At 38.9% G+C, this 20,324-nt stretch overlaps 1 long non-coding RNA gene across 1 annotated transcript; it reads right to left on the bottom strand.

The window, feature by feature from the left end:
- Positions 1 to 11,307: 11,307 nt before the first annotated feature.
- On the bottom strand, positions 11,308 to 16,778 carry LOC135307379 (uncharacterized). Its single transcript, XR_010368088.1, has 3 exons — positions 16,201 to 16,778; positions 12,294 to 12,386; positions 11,308 to 11,385 (listed from the first exon to the last, which is right to left on the bottom strand). It is a non-coding gene; the product is annotated as an uncharacterized LOC135307379 (long non-coding RNA).
- Positions 16,779 to 20,324: the final 3,546 nt, after the last annotated feature.

The following is a 20,324-nucleotide window of genomic DNA, read 5'->3' on the forward strand; positions in this document are numbered from 1 at the left end:
CTTTTTTTTGTGGCTGCTTTTGTGTAGCACAGAAAGTCCCTCACCCACTCAGGGGATCATAAGCACACATGCAAATTCAGACCCATTTTTAACCATTCATCCAAGAGAGAAGCTGTTCCCTAAGCAGTGCAGTTGCGGTTTTGTCTCTTTCATATCAAATGTTGCCATTCCCAAATAAAACTATTCTGAAGCAGATCCATGTTTGCTTCTGACCCTGGTAGCATTGGTCTCTGGACCAGAAAAACCCCTGGAGACTCAGATCATGTCTAACAATGCAAATTATTGAAGGTGTTTGGGAATTTGTTTGTCCTCTCTAAAGGTCGTTTTCAGGCCATGCTCTAAAACTGGGACAAAGCAGGAAGAGAGTACAAGAGGAATGATGCCATTAGACAGCTTTTCATGGTTGCCCTTTGGTTGTCCTTTCCTAATCCTAGTGACATCTGTGAGTATGTTGGGGAAAAGGCCATTCTAGAACCAATTGAAAGTAATCCTGTGCCGAGTGGAAGGATTCAATTAGCATTAGCTGCACTGCTGTGTTGATTAATCTCAGTCAAAGCCTCCTCATTGTCCCCACCATTTGCACACATTTCTTACCTAACCCCATCCTGGAGAAAACCAATTCATTTGCTGGACAGGGAGACCCTAGTATAGATTAAAGGTCAGTGTGTAGACTCTGTGTTGGCTGGGGTAAGGTTTACTCCTTCCACACAATGCAGAGCTCAGAGGAACTCAGTCCACACTTAGTTCATCCCAGGTTTAGTGCAGGCACGGCCAGAGTGTACCTGCAGCATTTAGTTTGCTTACTATAACAAGCCTGTTACCTGCTGCACATGGGAAACAGAGTATTAACGTAGCCAAGGTCATTGGCCAGCAACAGGGAGATGGGGAACTTTAACAAAAACAAAACACAGAACCTGGAGGAATTCAGGTAGGGTTCATCATTCACAAACCCAAAAAATCCCAAAATCAATTCCAGCTTGATAAAAATACAGGTACTGAATCTGCAATGATGAGTCTGGAGATGATTAATTAAATCATAGAAGATTCCCATAAAAAGCCCTGTTGTAAGTTGCTTGAAAGAGAAATTGTGGTTTAACAAAAGGGCTTTAATATCCTTGCAACTCAGTTCATAGACTCCTCACCAAAGAGTGAAGGCTTTGTTTGGAACATGCCTGTGCTGAAGACCTCCTGTGTGACCACAGGAGTGTATCTTACTTTCCCTGTACCTTTGTTAGTTATCTATAAAATGGATAATATTATTCCTTTCTCCATCCTTTATCTCATGTGTTTAGGTGTTAGTTTCTTCAAAGAAAAAAGTTGCCTCTCACAGCAAGAAAGAAAGATTATGGATGGGCTCAGTAATAATAACTCTGAAACCTAGACATTGTCTGACAAAGTAAAATGATTTCCTCTTTGTCTCCTCGCTCGTCAGCCAGGAGTATCAGGATGTGCAACTCTTATAAGTCCATGGATATATAATGGAAAGCTGCCTAGCTGGAGAGCCACAGGGCATTCAGAGTCTTTTACCAGGGGATATGAACTGTATTTGAATTAGGAGCAACTGACATTCAGGGTCTCCAACAATACAGGTAATTTGGACTTGTATAAGGAAGTAGGAAGTACCTATTAAAAAGAGAATTTGTGCAGAATACTGACCAGAAAAAGAATAGATAAGGGCTATTTTCAATAACTACCTGAAGTCATCATCCCAGTGAATTGGAAAAAAACACACACTTGCTGAAATGCATCCATAGGAAGAGAAAAATGCCGACACAGAGAATACTAATGAAAATACTTAATGTATAAAATCTAGTTCCACCTGCAGTATTGCAGTCAGCTTTGATTACCTTATCAGATATGGGATGCTATCATTCCTGGAAGGGCGCAGTGCAGGAAGTCAGGGTAGTTCCTGCTTGTGAGAGATGCTTTGATGCAGAGCAATTATGAGGAATTAGGCTTGTTTTCCCTGATAGGTTTCAAGGACACTGCAAGAGAATAGAATTCAAGGTGAGGCAGAGGTATTAAAGTTACCTTTGCACTCAGTTAGAGACAACCAGTCTCTTCTGAGAAGCACATAGCAAATGATCACAGACTAAAGGAGGGGCTGAAGGGGGGAGCAGGAGAGCAACTTCCTCATTTCCACAGGAGCTGTCCCTCTCTTTTGGGGACCCAGGTTACTGTTTGGTCTCCCTTGTGCTGTGTAGCTGCATTGGCCACTCTACTGATGAAGGAAGATCTAAGGGAGCATTAAAGTCACTCAAAACAATTCCCATTATAGAAACAGTGCACTGTTAATATATAAGTTCTATAGTTTTTTATAATCTTTTTTTTTAATTGCTATATAGGAGCAAGACCAGGAGACAGAACTGTCACAGAGGCATTTAAAAACCAGGTTATGTGAGGAACAAATAAGAATTATTTTCCTTTGCTAAGGAGATAAATTCTTCCTGTACCTAATAAATAGGTTATAATAGGAGAGTCTGCTAGTCTGAATGTTAAAATCTCACCAGTGGCCTCTTTTTGTCTGTTTCTAACAGCCCTCAACCCAACAGATTTTTTTGTACCATCATTTCCTATGCTGACAAATTTTTTATTTAATGTTCCAATCCTCCTTAGCTGGATATGTGTCCTCTCAAATATGTAACCATTACAATTTCATGTGTTTGGTGATTGACATGAAGTTGGTAACAGTAAGAAAATAAGTATTGCATCCTTGTAGACTTGTCAAGACTCTGGAATGAACATATGCTGTTAGGACTGATTTGTCTGGCAGTCCAAAAACACTGATTGTTGTGGCAGGCTCAGATTCAGCACTGAGTTACTTCACCATTCCTGTTCTATCAAACCAGCAGAATTAGTAACTGAAGCCTCTTTGAAGGGGTAATACATTTCCACGTTCATTTCTTAAATTACTGTGAAAGGACTATGGATACTTAAGTTTTATGGAATGAGAAAAGGCAACACACTGGAGGACTGGATTTGCTGATCAGTACCTTAGAATTCCACTTGCACAAATAATTTAACTTTCACAGCTATAAAAGTCAGTATTGTTTTGTATAGTTTTAACAGAGTTCAGACCTTCATTGCTCATTAAAATTACTGCATTTGCAGTCATTGTTCTAATTATAATATATTAAAAAGTTCAATAATTTATAATTCCCGTCCTATAGAATTGAATGGAAGGCATCCCTCTTTTGTCAGCTGGTGCCAGTGGAATTATTGGATTTACTCATACATGGCTTATGAAAAGCATAGAATTACACTTTTTTACAGACCTAATTTTTCACCTGAGAGCAATTCAGTAAGAACAAGGTCTCCTAAAGTGCTTACACTGGCCTTAGACACCTCTTTAGAGGTGACTAAGAGAGTTTCGACTCACACCACATTTAATCCTCAGATTCACTCTTCAGTTACCACTTGAAGTCTATAACTGTAAAACTTGTCCAGCAGTAATTGATCATGATCATAAACAGCCAAGAAGTAATTGATCATGATCAGAAATTCCTTTTGCCAGTGCTGAAGGGTTCAGAGTTTGTCTCAATTTTGCTGAAATATTTGAATGCACAAATTGGAGATGTGACAGATCTATATTGAATGACTTGACCCTGCAAATTCCATCATGTTGTCCTCAAAACCCAATTATTGATTATTCTAAGAGAGAATACACGTCTCTGGAACTCATAGCATACTGCATGGAAAAAAAAAAAAAGATTATTAATTGAAAATTCAATATATTTGTATTTAGAGAGAGATTTTAAAAGTCACTGCAAGTAAAATCTGTCTTTTCACTTGGTAAATGAGGAGTCTTGGACTCTTTCTCCAATGACTTTATATTTTTGAATTAAATGTATTAATTAAATAGAAATTATAGCAGTCAAATCTGAAATCAACTCTCAAAATCAACCAGGCTCCAGGAAAACAGAAAGGTGAAGATCGGTCTTAAATTCTGCTGAAGCTAAAATGAGATTTGAGTCTGTATTTTTCATGTCCTTCCCGCTCTAACCCTTGATCACCAAATAGAAGGTAGTAGCAACACCACTGCTGCTTCTCACTCTATTTTGTGCAAAGGGATCTGAAGCAGAGAGCCAGCCCCTGACATCTGCAATGTTCTGAGGGGGGGAAGTGTCAGAAGAGAATAGAGATTAAGAAATATTTGTTTCTCTCCTTGGCATTTACCATCAGTTTTATTTGGCAGTGTCTCATTCAATAATGTAGCTTTGGAAGATACCTAGTCATTCCCTGGCACTGGCATAGGGACACTGGTTATTTCCTCTGGTAAGGAACAAGAAATTCCCATGCTAAGCCAAAAAATACATATTGCATGCTGAGCCTAGGTCACCTTTGTGGAAGACTTATTAATTATTTAGTGTTCAGGGGGATTCTACCAGCTTCAGTTGTTCAGATGAATTTTTAATAAGTCACTATTAACATAAATGGAAAGTATAAATTGCTTGCATTATCCTCTATGCAGTGGTAGCAATGAGAGGCTTCTGCACTAAGGTCTAAGATGTGCTGTTTACCTAACAGGAACTGACATCTGAATGATCCTGTTCTCCTGGGAATGGCTTGAAAAATAAAACCAAAATATTTTCACCATAGTGAAGCTCTATTTTACATTAGCCAAAAGCACCTGAAGCAGTTATCTGAAGAACAGAAAAGAAAAAGCCATATCTTAGTGATGTGCTCAGAAACTTACCTCGAGATGGAACTATGTTCTAAGAGAAAATTCAGTTGAGCCAATACTTAACATCTGGCAAAAAACCAAATTTCTGTTAGGAGAGTGTGTCTTTTCCTGAAGCTTATTTACTGTATATATTTTTCTAAATACAATTTTTTGTTCTTGAAAGAAAGGTTTAAAGAACAAAATTGTAATTCAAGGATTCATTATCATTGAGAATTTCCAGTACTTTCTGTTTGCCCAAGAAATCAGAAAACGCTTAATAGGTATTTGTATTATATTAGGTTGTCTTAATTTTTTTTTTTTTAGATTTTGGCTGTAGCCAGGACAGTGAGTCAACCAACCAAGCACATCAACACTTGATGTGCCTACACTTTCAACCTAATGAAGACAAAATGGTTTTAAATTCAGCAAAGCCAACATTTACTTGAAGAAAAACTAGAAATTATTTTTCCAATTAATTTTTTTATTTTTTTATTGAATACTATTTAAGACAGGTGGGGCAGACAGAGCTGCATTACAATGTTTTGTACGTAGCTGTCCCAGGTCCCTCTGTCCTTGCAGGTGGTTGGGTGCCCCCAGTTAACTCCATGACTTCCTGAGTCACTGAGCAAATTCTGTTCTGTTGCTCCTTAGAAGGGAACACCTATTGTGAGATTTGCCTGGTTTCACCCTCCTCCTCTCTGCAGTGTCTTTGCATGAGCTTCAAGCCATCATCTTCATTCTGCATCTCTTTTTGCTGGCCCCACGAAGCCTGGAATTGTTTCTGTCTCAACACACTCAACAGCTTCCCTGAGGAAGGAGCCTGCACAACCTCTCTGCAAGACTCCACCCAGACAGGCTTCTTGAAAGAACATAAACACAGTTGTGAAGACATAAATAAAACAAATACCATCTGTCATGCTAGCATTGCCCCATATGTGTAACCACCTTTTCTTAGTCTTTTCAACTGATTTTCCGACATACCCAAATACACATTTGGCTTATTAGAGAATTTTAGCACCTTATGGATGCTATTCCCAAACATTCTAAGAGCAGTCCATACAACTACCAAAATAATTCTGGATTTTTCTTGTCCAACTACAGTCATTTTGACTTCCTAGTCAACTGCACAGTTAAGCTCCTTTCATCTGAATTATCTGGGATTGTTTTACTCCTTTCTGACTTTGTTGATTCCCTTACCCCTCATGAGAGAGAAGCAAATGGGGCAAATTTACTTTGCACAATTTTCCTGAAATCAGCAGTGTTTCAGCATACATGACTTTTGTGAAACTTTTTTGCTTTTTGTCTACCAAATAAATTTTCAAAACTACTCTTAGTCCTTAACTTTATCAGTCTTCCTACTTTTGTAAAAGTCCTGTTATATATCAGGTTATTTTTTTTTTTGCGACAAAGGATCTTGACTCCTGTTGAGTAGTATCAGAATCAAAAATGCCAGAAGACAAAAGGCAGAATTCCATTTGCACTAATAGGTTGCATATCCAGGGAGAATACATGAAGGGTAAATTGGTGTCCCACCATTGTGCTGCAGTCCACATGGGCAGAACTGTGAGGTAGATGAATCAGAAAATGAAACTGCTCAGTATTTCCCAGGTGTGATAACTACTGTAAAAGGCATCAAACTTCCTCAGAGTCAAGTAGTCATGATCTTATTTCGAGGCAAAAGATCTCTATATGAAATACAGATCAAAAGGCAACTTGAAAACCTGTTGGTTGTGTAGCACAGAGGTTTACAAATTACTATGAAATGCAGAAAACTGTCACTGCCACACACTGCTTGTGCAGCCTTGGACAAATCATTTAATCTCATGGAGACCTAGAAGGCCTGACTAGAATGAAGATTCTGCTTTTTCCTCTCTTTTGCCTGTCCTGCTAATTACATTGCAAGTGTCTCTGCTGAGGAGCACAGTAGAGTTTCTCAGCAGTGCTGTAAAGCAAGTCCATGAATGAAGACAAAGGCTGTACTGTCCAACAGTGTGGATCCTAAGACATTAGAATTTGTCATGCTTAGATAGCATTCTTCTTACCATATTCTTATTAATGTGATAAACTCCTGATTCTCATGATGGAAGTGCAAGTGCAAATGGTAACATGGCCTTTCTCTGCGTTTTGGCCCTCTGGGACCAAATTAATTGACAGTTAATCAACTTGAAGCTGATTGACAGCTGTAACTGCAAGATGAGCAGCAACAACAAATTAAATGTCCTGCCCTAGAAGACAAGAAGCCTCCTACTTAATTGGCCACAGGCAGAGAAAAGGTAGAGATTGTGAGGAAAAGAAGATCAACTGGAGGATATTGAGGTAGAGGAGGCTTAACTTTGCCCTTGTTTTAACCAATGTCAGTTGCTCTTAATGCCACAGTGGTGCTGTATCAGTGTTAAACCAGCCAAGTGATGGAAAAGTGAAGTTCAGACTCAGTTGCCATAGGCAGGCACATGATCAGCAGAAGTGCCCACCTTGTTCCCAATTACCATTGAGCAGACATGAGATACTTCCCTTTCTGCCATCACTCATGTGGGTTTTCCTGTTGTATACTGATGTTGTACTACTGGCACTAGTTTCTCATTTATTATTGCAGTATTAGAACACATTACAACATCAGATCATAACATGAGAGAATGTTTGTGTCTCTCTCAAGCATAGCCTTGGTGCTATGTAGGGTGGGAGAGGAGGCAGAATGACAGTAAATAATAAGTAAGGGAAATAAAAACATATTTGAAAACATGTAAAATTTGGGTAAGGAAATTTTTTTATAGCCATGGCTTTGGGGAAAATTACTTTTATGGCCAGCTTTTCAACAGGCCTGTACAAATATTCCTATAATGTTTGCAGGTGCAGCCATATGTATGCGAGGCATGACTGTCTAAAAAAAAACCTTTCAGCAAGCTGAGAGAGTTTCTTTTTTATTCCTACTTGCTTTTAAAACACAGGTCTTCTAGGAAAGAAATAACAACCTCCAGCTGAGCTCCTCAAGCTATGTGGTTGGAAGAGTGAGAAAGGCTCAGCATTTTGGGTCTTAAACTTCCCTGAGAAACCAGTACTGAACTTTTATGAATGTCACATTGGATGCAACTGGGTGCAGAAGATTGAAGAATCTGGCCTGAGCATCTTGATCATTCCATGTAACTTAGGTTTGGCTCCTGTTTCCTGCTCCTCACTCCCCAATTTACTTGCAGACATGGGCACACACATTCATGTGTGTATGCACACATGTGGAAGTTTGTACCGGGACATGGATATGCACAGACACACCTACAGAGAGACACAGATACTGTGTACTTCAAAAAATGCAAATCTTTCCTGTTTAATCATAACCTGCCTGCAAGCAATGTGTTTAATCATGCTAGAAAAGATACAAGTTGATAATTGTATTCAAATGAAGGAATTGAACAGAATTTAGAGGTTAGAAATCCTGAAGGCTGATTGCTAGTGTTGAGAGCATATATTTATAAGCAATTAATGGCATGCTTGGAGTTTTTTTTCTCCTACACATTTTTTTTCTAATGATAAAGTACACCCTGTATGGTATCAACCAGGTCTATTATCAAATAGAAAGAAATAGATGAAAGAAAATCACAAAATCCTGTAATACACTCATTCTCTGCCCACACACAACTATTCTCTTCTCCTTTTCTCAGTGGGCTGTAATTTCTCCTTACCTTTGAAAGAAAGCAGAATTATAAGAAAAATGGTAAACATGTTAAAGAATTGGTCACAAAATGCTAATATATTGCAGTCCTGTTGTGTCACCACCGGTATGTGGTGAATACCTACACATATTCAATAGCACTAATTATCAGGGACTGACCAAAGGTGAAGGAAAGCACTCTAATAATTCAGGACTGGATATGTGCACTTTTAAGAAAGGACAGATAAGCAGGACAGGGTTGTTGGGTTTTTGGGTTTTTTTTTTGGGGGGGGGATGGGGGGTGGTTTAAAATGTTACACAGAAATTAAATCCACAGTTTTTCCTCTTTTCTTTTTTGCCACACAGAAAACTATAAATCTTCACCCCATCTGTTGATTGGAAAAAATTTGGAAACAAGACTGTTTCTTGGAAAATCAGGGTTTTCAAAAGCAAAAATTTTCACAAGAATGTACCACTTTTTTGACAAGCAAAAAACAGTCTTATATTCAGAAGTTTATGGGAAAGGGCAGAGGAGAGGAAAGAGACTGGGATCTGTCTCAGAATATCTTGAAGGTAGAGTGCTTACACAAATATAGGAGACCATTCCAAGACTTCATTTGAAGGAACAATTAATTACTTCAATAATTGTTCTACCATGAGAGACCCTTCTCCTTAGAGTCTGGTGTAGAGCACTGTCTTGTGCCACAGGAGTATTGACCTGCTCCTAGATCTTCCTTCTGAGGGGGATGAAGAATTAATATAACTAAATATTGTATTAATTCAAACTCAAGGACGGCAATGACTTAAGGAAGAAAACTGGGATTGAAGAGGATCTCAATAGATCATGTATTCCACCTCCCTTCACTGAGCACAGGAAATGGACTGGATATAGAAGTTTGGAGCAGGGACCTGTTTGTGTGGTAGCCCTCTTCCTTCTCTTTTTGGAAGAATAGTGTAACTTAGAGAAAAAGAGAAGAGAGGAAGATTGTTGTTTGCATCAACTCTCCAGAATTAATGTTCGTGAAATTGAACTCATAGGTTTTTTCCCTTTGTTATCTTTAATTTCTCATCACAACATCTGACAAAAGTATTTTAGCAGAAATCCTGAGTGTGTCAAGAAGTGTACATGAAATAATGACAGAATTATTGGTGTTTTCTCTCCCAAAGCATCCATCAGTACCAGCGTTCTCTAGTCTTTCAGTATGTAAAGGTCTACTCTATTCCTGAAGTTCCCAGATCAGCACTGAGAAAAGACTTGTGAAACTAAAACATCAGAAGACCTCTGATCTCCAAAGGATCTGAGTTTCTTCTTGTACCAAATACCTTCCTTAGACATTTGGATTTAGTAGCCAGGTCTGTGTTTTGGCATTGAAGGTTGCTGGCCTCCATGTTCTCCTGCTTTCTGCTCTACCTGTACAAACACCAGGAAACCATCCAGCTGCAGAGCATTCCAGGACTGCTGAGGCTTTTGTCCTGCTCAGCAGCACAGGCATCACGCAAGTCCCTTCTCATCATTCATGTTGGATGGAGAAGTCCAAAGACACAGAAATTCCATGTCATCTCTTGCCTCCATGGGGCTGGTCCTAAAATTCCTAAAACCTGTGTCCCCAGGAATTCTTAACCCATAGCAAAATACAGGTTCCTTCCTAGATGTGTGTTGCTGTGCTGTCATCTAGTGGCAAGGATGAATTGGATGTCACTCAGTGACAGTGGATGACAAGATGTCCCTTTGCTGGACTAAATGCTCGATGTTGGAGAGTTCATAACTTTCTAAGTGCAGCCCCAAGGCAAAGGTTCCTTCCTTGGTTGTGTTCTGCAGGCAATCACTGCAGAGAGCCTGTGGAATGGGCTGAGCAATGGGCATTCAGTTGCAGGCAGCAGGCTGCACAACGCCATAGCATCTCCTGCCATGCCATCTCCTCTCCATCTCCTGCCATCCATCTTGGCTGTTAACTGTTTGCAAATACTTGAAGCTGAATTTCCAGCAGTGATTGATAGTTTCTTAACAAAAACCATTCGGAGCAGTGTCAGCTAATGAAATGAGTCATTAAATCTATAATCATCTAAGCTCAAGAAGATACTTCTCTCAGCAAAAAAAAGTCCTTTCTCCTGCATTCATTTTTTAATTGACTCTTGGAGAAAAATTTAAAGTGCCACAATGCAGTTTTCCAGGAGAAACCAGACAAAACCAGCTTTCAGAATGACCCACATTTGGTTTGGTGTTTGGCAAGCTTGCTGATGTCAGCAGACAGACTTACTGACATCGATTTCTGAGGGCATTCACTCAGATTGGGAATTTCATATGCCAGCTGATGTTACACTTGCCTGTGCTTAGTTTGGGTTGGCAACATTATTATTAACACATATAAACATTTACAGTCCTGAGTTTATTTTTAAACTTCAGCTGCAATTCTTGATTTAATGTCTTACATTACTTTTTGTGAAATGATGATAAAATTATGTAGAAAGTAATAACCCTTAACAATATAACTGGCCACAACATCTACAACACCTCTTTGGCATCACCCGCTGAACACTGCTGGGCTTGGCTGGATTAGGTAAAACAGTTGTAACATATCCTTTGCTTCAAATGCTGATCCCAAAACCATTTTGATAGGAACCCTGACAGCTGCTTTTCAGAACTTACCACCACAAAGGTGGGGTCTTCATAGTGTCAAACTGTGGAAAGAAAAGCTCAAGAAGCAATCCGCACTGCAAAGCACCGTTGTCAAAGCAGTATTCTTGTAGAAAATCTTCTTTCATCCCTGCTACATTAAGTCAACAAATAATCCTAAATTTCCTTTTTATGAGGAAGTTGGAATTTATGTTTATATTCCCATCTTACAGTACAAATTGTGCTCTATCTCTGAATTTAGAATTCAACAAAGTACAATAAAAAGATACCTAAGTCTCCAATCAAAGAGAAGGATGTGCTGATGTTCTTTAGTGACAAGGGACATTTAAGCACATTCTTAAATAACTTGCCTCTCTGAAGACTTCAGTAGATTCTCAAAGGAGTGAAATAATGATGCTCGAATTGTGACCTTTCTTGTTTTGTCCAAGTCCCAAACCTCTATCCCTATAGTACAGAAAAATATTAATGGAGGTAAGAAACATTCTGTTTTTCAAATTATTATAATTAGTCAGAGGCAGCAAACCAATGACCTTTCTCACTGGAGTATAGTAAGACATTTCTTTATAAGTTCCAGAAGAAGTCTGGTTTATTTTTGGCTCAGAATTTCATTTTCATTGGGTGCTCTATAGAAACAAAGTTGCATCTTTTTAATTAAGAATTTGAATTACAAGCTGTAACAAGGTCAATCAGGTTGAAATAGATACATGCTTATTATAATGTAACTGCTTCTTCTATTGACTTGTAATATCTTGATATAGTAAATTTTGTACAGAAAGTGTTAAAAAATAGAAGGTTTAGGTCAAATACAATGAGTGAAAGTGTATGTGCTTGTATAAATAAAGGAGGGTTAGGCCTTCATACAGAATTAGAAATAGAAAATAGAAATAGAAATAGAAATAGAAAAAAATACCAACTCTTTCTTAGGAGCAGTTAAGAATGATTTAACAAGCATACATCAAAAAATAAAAGTGGAAGAGATGTCTCAAGCATTCCAGTGTCGCCTTGAAACAGTTGGTCAGGGAGTTTTGGACAATGACACTTGAAATAAGATTGGGTTAAAAGCAGTATGTGAAGATGAGAGCTGTGCCATTCACTGCCGAGGTAGCTACAATGCTATTTCACCACTGAATGTTGCTTTTCATGAATGGCCATTTGCACACATGTTTTACCCTTTTAGCAGCCATTCTTTCTATGTTCCCATTTCTTTGAGAGGAGACCTTCGTGTCTGTTCAAATCTAAGCCGTGCTCAAGGTCTGTGTTCTGGTTGTTCACAATCCCTACACAAATAGGCACAGATTGGCAGTTCTGACACTGGATGGAGGAATAGCTTGTGAACCCTTATTTTTCTTCACCTTTAAATTTGTAATTTCCTCTTCGGAGTAACAAAGGGCAAAAAGATGCAAGGATATCTTGAGTTTGACTCGGTTGTTTCTTCATTTGATTACCTGTGGAAATAAAAGCATAATCATTCCATGTAATGTCATAATCCTCTCTCAGCCTCCTACTTGCACATTTATTTCTGTTTGTCTCGGCATGGAAAAAGGCTCATAAAATTCCATCCTTGCTGATGATACTTTTGTATTGATAATCCTTGTTTTGACTTAGTTCTTTCTGAAGATGCTCTTAAAATGCAGATCACAGATAGTGTTACTTGCTGTATGAGGCAGCTTTCCAGTTTTCTTTCCATTTTACCTCTTTCTGAGCATACAGGAGATTTTTTCCAATTCTCTTCAGTTCCAGAGCAGACATTAAAACTTATTTTCTTTATAAACATATTCAGCTTGGGCTTTGCAAAATTTCAGTTTTTGTCCTACAAGAACATCACCACAGAATTTTCATGTAATCTATGCACTTTAGTACTATTGAGCACATATAATGGATCTCTTAAAATGTACTCATGTTGGATGGATTATTTTTAGTACTTGGAAGAAAAAATATATATGTGTGTGTATGTGTGTGTGTGTGAAAATACTGTCTAGTTCACATAGATGAATTTGGTTAAATTCCAAGAAATTTGAATTTTCATAAATATAGTTTCCTTTATTAGATGAGTGTGCATTCCTCCACCCACAGAGAATCTGTACAAATTCATCTTTCATTCCTTGGGTGTGCAAACAATACCAAAAAATAGTCAAAGTTAGCATATTCTATATAAACCACATTTGCATCTGCTACGCACAACTTCCTACGCTCTTCATCTTTAATTTAGCAATGGCTGGATGATGAAGTCATCGAGCCTTAGGAATGTGCTCAGGTCAGGGTCTGCAGCTTTATACTTCATCCAAATACCATTTGGTTTGGCCCCTTTTACTGAGATGCAATCTATCGTGCTACAGAAGATTTAAGTGAGCACCCTCAATAAATCAAGCCGAAATGAATTTTCCACTATGAATTATGTTGCAGACAGCTGCAAAAGCTACATGACTGGCTTTTTTTTTTTTTTTTTCTGTAAGTTTGAGGCCAAATTGTGTGATTAAGGATGAAGCTAAGGTTTGTGGCTGTAGAAAGGAATCCAAAAAGATTTTGCATGCATTAATTTCTCTGATGAGAACTGAATCTACACAAATACTTTGTTTCATTGCCTTTGACAATAGCTACAGGAAAGGCTCTTCTGTCTCAGCCTATGATTTGTGCATACTTAATGCAAGTCTGTCTTTGTAAGTAACAAGGCTTTTTACTTCAGCAATCGATCTGGGCTGGTTCCATAGCCAGAGTTAATTCTGGTCCATGCCACCATGAAGGCTGTGCTGTGGGTGACTAAGATTCTATTGCTCTGAAAGGCTGATGAAAATATGGAGCAAAATTTTTTACTCAGAGTAATTAAGTGTAGCAGTATTGACTTTTTGAAAGTTATTGTAAGCAACCACAGCCAAGGAAATGGCTCCAACTTTCCATCACATTGTTTTTATTTTGCAGTGGCCTCCATGACTTTCAGCAGCCTCTTTTCAGGCACTGGAGGGAGATGGCAGCATCCAGCATTTCTTATGGAAAAATTTCAAGTTTCAAGTGACAATATCTCCCAGTGTATCAAAGAACCCAGTTTAAACAAATAACCAGTTTGTCCTGGGGAGTTCTGAGAGAAGGACACAGCTTCTGGGTAGAATTCTTTACAATGCTAATTCCTTCTGGAGTTTTCTCCATCTTTCTTGGCAAATCAGGAAGCTGTAAGTAGGGATTTCCATTGCTGCAGCAAGAAAAAAATAAAACAGTATTCCAGCTCTTGGTATCAAAGTAACCCAGCACAGTTACTGTTCACTGCCAAATACTCAGAGCTCTACACCATCAACTGGAAGAAACAAATCATCAGTGTAGGAACCTTGTAACATGCCAACATACTCAAGGCAATAAACAAGACAATCAGTTGTGCCACCTTTAAATTTGCAACACAAAATCCCATGTCAGGAAACTACTTAAGTTTGGAACTTAGAGGTGTGTGCTGAAGATAAAGAGGGCATAGCATTAGACACATAAATAATTTGAATATTCTCCCCTTGGACATGAAAACTTCTCCATTCTCACAGTGATTATGTCTGGGGGTAGGTTGGGGATTTTTCCAAGCACATATTGAAATACAGGTCACTGTATCAGGTACCCTGGTTGTGAACACAGCAATTGGATAATGGAAAAGAGACCCACAAACAGCTGAGAAGTGGATCAGCTATGGTTTGTCTGTTGCAATGAAGTCCTGTATTTCAACATCAGTCAAAATTTGCATTTTTCTGCATTGTAACAGACAACCATTTAGTAGGTATTTGCCAGCAAGTGTGACTTGCTAATGCAAGATTCCTGTATTAATTTAATGGGAATGTAACTGTGTTGTAAAATACATAATCTGAAGTAACCTACTATGACATTTACACTTGATTACCATATCAATGCATGCAGATACCTTTGCATTAAAGGTGTCTTTGGAGGTGTTCCTTGAAAAGTGCACAGGCAATGCAGTGTGCTGTATTTCAAGCAAAGAAGTCTCCACCAGGAAGGAGTTAGGGTGGTAAATGGCTCTTCACTGCTTCAGCACCTTAACTGGGATGTTTCACTATGCTTTTCCTTTCTTAAACAAAGAACACAGATAATTCTTCACAAATAATTGTAGTTATTTCCTGCTGCTAATGTCACAGACATCAGAGAGGAGTGCTGGAGCAGGTAGCCAGGTTGTTCCATGTTCCACCTGCTTGTAAGTGCATTATGACTTTGTAGCATGTATATATCTTTTAATATTCTTATGCTTTATGTCATGAGATCATAGGAAAGAAAAACCACAGCAGACAATGTGCAGCTGCCTAGGGAATGCTTTTCATTAACCTAGAACACCAGAAATAATGGTAAATTAGACTTAAATATTTCCTGAAGCACCTTGTAATCATTATTTTTGGGGGGAAAATTTCATGAAGAGATGTTTCACATCAAATACTTTTAGACAATCGTCAGAGAATATATAATTTTCCATGTTTCCTGTAAACTATACATTTTGTCCTTCACCTTAGTATTGCCCAGAGGTACCTCCAGACATCTTCAAATTAGTCAATTCACTTTAATTAAATAAGTTATTTTTCCTCAGCAGAACAATTCTCTGAATATAGTGATATTTCCTATTCTCTTTTTCCACATTAATAGTTCTTCTGCAAGCAAAAATGCAGTATGCAATGCTGGGATGGAACTTGTGCAAAATCTCTGGATATATATTTGCATTATGTAGCATTTTCAAGAACATTTTAACTCTGTAGCTTTTACTTCACTGTGATATTTCATCATACTTTGAGTTCTGGACAACTGCATATAGGAAACAAGCTTTCTTTAATATTATGTGTCTGCTAATGGCAATAACAGAGTGTGGATGCCAACTTTAATTGGCAGATCTACCAAAGGAGAACAGCCAGCAATGGTGAGCAGCCCCAGGTGATTCTCCATCAGAAGCGTCTTCCCCTGGATGCAGGGCCTGGTCTTTCCCTGGCTGAGGGTTTCAGTGTGGGTTTGGGTTATTTGCTGAAATGAGAACAATTGCCCTTTTCATTACAAACTTCTAGAGACTCAAAACAGAACAAAAAGGTTAGGATTGGCCCAGTTCTGCTGTTGAAGGGATTCTAAATGATGCAGAAGACCTAACAACTGCTGTAAAACTTTTTTTTTTTTTTGTGGCAGATTTCTTCCTATGCAGGCTGACTCACATGAATTGAAACAAAATAAATGAGAGTATAATATTATGAAAGACATGAACCTCTAAGGTCAGCTCAAACTCTGACTTATCTAATATACCACCTTCTTCAGAGCAGTCTCTTTCTCTTCTGAAACACAGATGACACTGCTGAATGAATGAATCCCATTAGCAAAAAAGTGCCCAGATTGATCTTCCTGTACTTTCCAAATGTTTCCTGGAGGCACACAGACCACACACACTTGTCAGGTGCCTCACAATGGCTTGGATGATTCCAAGTACTTAATCTAATTGAACTCAACCATGGCTCCACACAGCATAACCCAAAAGCATCTTTAAATGTCTTGTGTCTGCAGGATTTGTCCCAAACTGCTGAGCAGCTTCATGAAATCTGCTTTTCTCTCATTCTTTTTGTTCTCTCAAAGCCATGTTACTCAAAAATATCATAGCTCCACATCTACCCAAGATCACTGCTGCATCTTCCAATCCTCAAGGAACTGGACATTTATTTTACACTAGGAATTTATTCACAGGGACTTGTAGTTACATAGTGCTCTCAAGAATATTTTTAGAAATCTGAAATTTGAATAAATTCATATCATATATTTGGTATCTGCTTTATGTGGTTTTTACGAGAAAAAAGGTTCACCTGAACAAACTAGGATTTCAGATATACAAAATCATTTTAATGAGTTTTCTAAATAGATGATCTTGGCATTTAAAAATCATCTGAGGCAATGAAGGTTTTTATTCCTCATAGGGAACTGAAATTAATACCCAGACCAACTGGTATTTTTTGCTGTACATTTAACCTCTGAGGTTCTGACTTGCATCTTTTTCTATAACCAAATTATCATTAAGATATAAGGTCAGTGGCATAGATTTTGCTGTAAATGCATATTAATAGAGAAGAAGGAAATCAATTTTGCAGAGCCCAGTATCAGGGCTGTCAGGAGAACCAGTGCACTACATGGTTAATTACTGCAGTGCTGAAACACTTTGACCAGCTACAATTACCCAGTTCTAAAACTGGAGCAATTAAATCTCTTTAGACTTCTTGCTGCAGAAGTTTGGGAGCTGTCTGATTGTGTTCTGTGCTTTGGAAGGACAGTCAGGGGGTGTTCTGGCTCTGAGGGCCACCACAGTCCCCACCACGGTGAGCCTTGACCACCAGCATGTTCTTGTCTCCTCCAGCTCAAGGAATTCAAGCTTTGCCCAGCACCACATCCCCAGGCTGGGATGTCCTTTGGTTTGTGCTGCCCTCAGAGGGGCTGTGTCTCGTATGCAGGGCCCCTTTCCCTCTCCATAGTGCATAGCCCATTAATGCTGAGCCTTGCCATTAATGCAGAGCATTTCTGTGTATCTATAGCTACTTTCATCCAGGCATAGAAAAGTACTTACAAATGGTAATGTGTTAAACGTAATAACACCCCTAGGAGGGAGATGCAAATTTCAGCACACACTTTAGTGGAGCAGAAACATATCAAGAACAACTTCAGATGGGGGTAAATGGCTGAGAGGATGAACAGCGAGCCTTTAGGAGTGAGTCTGCATCAGGAGCTATGTGACTTGCCTGTTTCCTACACTAAGCCAATGACATGAGCTTTTTTTTCTTTCCAATTCTTAGAGTACCCAGACAATCCAAGTGAAAATCAGGACCCCATAGTTTCGTGGTACATGGTAAAGCTTCAAACCTAAAGAACTTAAAGCCTAAGTAAATGAGATATAGAAAGCTTAAAACAGAATACAGTAGAAAGAAGTGCACAAAGTTGAGCTGGGAACAGAGTCCCTGAGTCCCAGTCCAGGGACCTTGCCTCCAGACATAATTCCTTTCCTTTGTATTAGTCAGATGATAACTTGCCCCCCTCTTGAAATTAAACACTTCCATTACTGAGGCAGACAACTCTCCTGATATCTTGTAACATTAGGAAAAGGTTACTTTTAATGTTTTCTGAACTAGAACATGACAAGGAACAACCTGAAAGAATGAAAGGCGAAGTTGAAACCAACAGTTGAAAAGCGAGAATTACATAAAATCACCTAAACGTAATTCCAAAAATTCAGGAGTGTTTCTTGCTTATTAGACAATTTCTGAAAATTATCATCTTTGAGATAAAAAGCAGGGCAGTCAGCGACCTGTAATCTCATGATGCACAAGCAAGGGTATTTTCCAGTCTGCACCCAAGGACTCCTCAGTCCACAAGGAGGGACAAATGCCCTCTCTCTTTTTCACCAAGGCAGTCCCAGCAGGGCAGCCCAGCTCTCACTTAGTACAGCCCTGCACATCAAATATCCTCACACAATTCAGGATGTGTGAAACAGCTGCCTGGGCAACAGAAGAGGAAGACCCCACCATGGATGTGGTTTGGGGTTTAGATTCAGCCCTGGAGGAAACCTTCTGCTACCCTTTTATCTTTTGGGTGTTGGGTTTTTGGTTATAAATTTGACCACAGAGGGGAAGCCTGGGCTGCCTGTACCTGTCTGAGTGCTGCTGAGTCATTCCCCAGCTTCCATCCGTGTATTAATCAGAGTTTGTACAATATTACACTAAGTAATGATGCACTAATCTGTTATCAAACTTGGGTTTTTATTATATTCAAAATCAAACTACAGGAGAGCTGTTGAGTTATACCCATGTCATGGAGCTTTGCCAGCCCTCACCTGTCCAGCTCACTCAGGCTTGCAAGCCTCAAAGAATCCATTAGCTCCATGAAAAATGAACCTAAACTAAACTACAAATAATGAGATGCAGTATCTTGGTCAACATTAAAGTCTTCAGACAGGTGATACCAAGGCAAAAGGATGTGCTGTGACATGAGTTTATGTTATTTCATTGTTTTTGTGCTGAAACAACTAAACTTCAGCAATCTAAAATATATAGACTAACAAAAATCTCTTGGGAGAACCTCCAGCAGCACTTTATTGGAAACAAGAGACAGATCTTTACTTTCCATTTTATCCATAGGACCTTATTCCTCTTCTTCACCTGAATCTATTTCTTAGGAAATAGCAGCCTTTTGTCATCTCATCTATGACCTCACCAGGTTCCTAGCACATTAGCATCTTTTCAGATTTAGTACGATCTTCACTTGGGGTTATCTGACTCTTTTTTCACTAGTCAGAAAAGCAGGACTTGCTTGCATGCTCACAGTAACATCACAGAGAAAAGTATTTGGCAGTACAATCAGCAGTTATTAACCTTTGGGCATAACTCTGAAAACCAAAAATTCCTTTCTGATTTGTGCTCTGTTAAGTCACAAATACAACACTTGCAGCAGATGATTTTCTGTCAGAGAAGCGATAGATTGAATGGTGGGAATGCTATGGTGCTGGAGGTTAGTATTTTTCCTTTTTTTTTTTCTTCCTTCTCTCAGAGAATTTTGTCCTATTTGTTGTCTAAGAGATGATAACATCTGGTGCTTAAGAGAGACAAAATAAGTGGCCAAGGTGGGGGAAAGGGGTGCTGCTGGCTGCAGCCTCTTAGCGGGAGCTTTTCTCTTGGGAAGGGCAAAGGTGTCTTCCTTGGCAGACACCTGTCCTTTAAACTAGGACATATGGATAGCTTTTAGCTTAAATTAAAATGGAAAAGAAGTTAGAAAATTAGTACAGTGTAAGAAGAACTTGTCACTGTCTTTTAATGGTAACGATCAAATAATCTGTGGAAGTGATGTTTAGACAATGTGAATTTCAATGTAGTTGAAATACACGACTTTGAGATAGCACTTTTGGAAGAACCACCTCATCCTGCAGTTTTTTCTGTTTCAGGAAAGGAAATCTCAGATATAGAAGACTAATATTTTAATCTGATTACTCTCAGAAAGCAGATGATTCAAATCATGACAAAGCCTAAGCAATGGGAACAGAAGGTGGCGGGGGGAATATTAAGCAAAGTGTGGAGCACACAATGCTTCAATCTTATGGTATCAAAAAAAGCTCCTTGTTTCTCAGAAGCACTGACAAATTTAGTTCTTGGTCTTCTGAAGGAAATTACTGAGGAGCAAGAGAAGATTTGCAGACAGTAAGGCAGCACTTTCTGCTTTCATGGGGAGAGCAGGAGGATGGTGCTGCTGCCCCACCCCACATCCTGCCTGCCCTGTCCTCTGCTCTGGCACCAGAAGGAGATGTCAGTGTGGCTCTGGGGTGAGCAAAATGGAGATGTCCCACAGCCTAGGCCTGCCAATTTTGACAGCAATGATGGTCTGCCACTCAAGATACTTGGGGGTTTTTT

Source organism: Passer domesticus, chromosome 9 (genome assembly GCF_036417665.1).
Source record: "Passer domesticus isolate bPasDom1 chromosome 9, bPasDom1.hap1, whole genome shotgun sequence".
NCBI lineage: Eukaryota > Metazoa > Chordata > Aves > Passeriformes > Passeridae > Passer > Passer domesticus.